The 2,791-nt window shown below is 38.9% G+C and overlaps 1 non-coding gene across 1 annotated transcript; it reads left to right on the top strand.

Annotated features, from left to right (window-relative positions):
- The first annotated feature begins 278 nt into the window (after nucleotides 1-278).
- LOC141634632 (small nucleolar RNA R71) lies at nucleotides 279-385 on the top strand. Its single transcript, XR_012539358.1, has one exon. It is a non-coding gene; the product is annotated as a small nucleolar RNA R71 (small nucleolar RNA).
- Nucleotides 386-2,791: the final 2,406 nt, after the last annotated feature.

A 2,791-nucleotide genomic window follows, 5' to 3' on the forward strand; every position in this document is an offset into this window, starting at 1 on the left:
GTCTAGCCATAGCTTTTTCAAACTTCAAATTGATGGTATCTATGTGAGCACTAAGTTGAGCACCCAATTGAGTAATGGAGTCCACTTCATGCTTTCCTCCTCTAGTAGCCTTGCGAGGTCTACTATATTGTGAGTTATGGACCGCCATTTCCTCAATTTTGTTCCAAGTTTGATTGTCATCAACTTCGGTGAACATTCCATTTGATCCCATGTTGAGAATGTTCCTTGAATCTTCATAAAGACCGTTCCAAAATTGTTGTACCAAGAACCACTCGCTAAGTCCATGGTGAGGACATGAGCGACAAATTCCCTTAAATCGCTCCCAAGCTTCATACAAAGATTCTTCATCCCTTTGCTTAAAGCCCGTAATTTGAGCTCTTAGCATGTTAGTCTTTTTCGGTGGATAGAACTTTTTGTAGAAAGCTAGAGCCAACTTCTTCCAAGAATCAATTCCGAGAGTAGCCTTATCAAGGCCTTTCAACCATTGTTTTGCGGTGCCAATTAGAGAAAAAGAAAATAAGACCCATCGAATTTGGTCTTGAGTACACCGGTTTGAGAAATCGCATCACAATAGTCACAAAAAGTCTCCTTATGAGAATGAGGGTTTTCACTTGGCATCCCTCCAAATTGGCTTCTTTCGACTAATTGGATAAATGCGGATTTGGCAATAAAATTTCCGGTTAGATGTTGTGGTGTGGGAGTACCATTGGGAAGGTTCTCCTCGGTGGGTACGGAATGTGATGAAAACTTAGGCATTGTGGGTTGATTTTGTGTTGGGTTCTCCTCACCTTCTCTTGCAAAAGGGTTGATGAACTCAATAGTATTTGGTTGAATATCTACAACCTCACCAATACCTCTCAAAGTTCTCCTAGCAAGTCTTCTATTGGTTGTCAAAGTTCTTTCAATTTCGTGATCAAAGGGTAACAAGTCACCTTGTGACCTTCTAGACATACAAAATATCAAAGAACTCGAAAACAATTAGAAGAAATATTGAGGAGTTTTACTTCCTTAAGGCAAACAAAGACACAACTAATAAAAATGTAAGAAAATCTAAATCAAGTTAACACCGTCCCCGGCAAAGGCGCCATTTTTGGTCGTGTACGGGGTTTAGTTTTTTTTCAGTACTTGTCGTTAGGAGCACCTAGACCAAAACACAATTTATAACTTCACAAACAACTCTATAATTATTAAAGAGGCAGGTAAAGGTCGGGTCCCAAGGGACGAGAATTCAGATGAGATTTCTATTGTAACTAGCGATGTCTAAGGGGTGTCACAATTGGGGTTTGATGTAGAAGATCACTAAACTAAATAGCAATGAAAGTAAACAAGCAAGATGAATTAAAAGGGATGTAAACAATTGATAAAAGGCACTAGGGTGTCATGGGGTCATATGGGATTCATGGGAATTGATCATAGAAACATATTCTCAAGTTATAAGCAAGCAATTATTGTTGTGATGGATCGAGTTGGTTTATATCTTATAATCCTAGGAAAGTTTGGGTCCCGGAGCCGAATCGATTAGATTGTACAACACCTACAAGTCGACTTAATCTTCCCGACTCAACAATATGCATGGTCTAATGAGACTTGAGTTGGTTTATGTCTTACAAGTCTCATTGAAAAGATAGGTGATGGGTAAAAAATGCAAGGATTCATAGGCTCACATTTCATCAAACATAACATGTGCATAAGTTGAGATCACAACAAGCAAGCAAATAAACTATGAAAGCATATTAATTTAAGCATGAATCAACCCCCATGTTGGTTTCCCCTAATTACCCATTAACCCTAGCTAAGGAAACTACTCACTGATTATCATGTTGAACATGATAGCAAGGTTGTCAATCATACCAACAAAGTAAAACATGATGAATAAATGAAAGTGATTAACAATAATTAAAAAGGGATTAAGAGAATTATACCTACTAATGATTCCAATAATAAAGCATAGAATAAAAGAACTACTTGATGCTTGATTGGAAGGTTGTCAATCTCCCAATAATAACCCAAATAATCTTCAATTACCCAAAATAAAAGATGAACAAGAGAGAGATTAAGGAAATAAAACTTGTATTAAAACTTGATTAAAACTTGATTACAAGATTAAAGAGAGATTTGATTGATATTAACTACACTAAAGATTGCTAAGAAGAACATGGTCTTCTAATTAGACTAATGGGGTATTTATAGTGGGGATTAGGTACATGAATTTAGGTTAATTAAGGGCTTAAATGACGATTAAGTCCCTTGTTGAGGAAACACCGGTCTCTTTTGGAAGACTCCGGTCTCTAGAGAGACTCCGGTCTCTAGAAAAAGATGTGCATCCTTCCTTGAAGCTTAAAGAAGACGAAATGGGAATATCTGGGAATCCGGGCGTCTTTAGCACGGGACGGGCGGATTTGGCGGTCTCTGCCCGGGCGTCCAGGGGCTGAAGACGGGCGTCTTCTAGAGCTTTTGCCCGGGCGTCTTCTGGAGAAGCCGCTCGGATTGTGGCTTGGTGGACGGGCGGATTCAAGGCAATCCGCACGGATTGTCAGGCAGTTTTGTTCCTTCTTCTTTTCTTCCTTTTTCTTCATAAAATCCTTGAGGATTTCCTCGGGGATGCAAGGATCTTTCCTCATCATTGCCCATCTACTATAGTATGTACAAAGTCCTTCTAATCTTGTCTCTCCTTGATGCTTGGTCATTGAATTCAATCAATTTAGCCTCATTTTGCCATGAAAATGCAAGGTTTGCACTCCTTTCCTACCAAGGGATCAAAACCTCAAAGAATATGCAAAACAAAGAACTA

The sequence above is a fragment of the Silene latifolia genome, chromosome Y (assembly GCF_048544455.1).
Source record: "Silene latifolia isolate original U9 population chromosome Y, ASM4854445v1, whole genome shotgun sequence".
NCBI lineage: Eukaryota > Viridiplantae > Streptophyta > Magnoliopsida > Caryophyllales > Caryophyllaceae > Silene > Silene latifolia.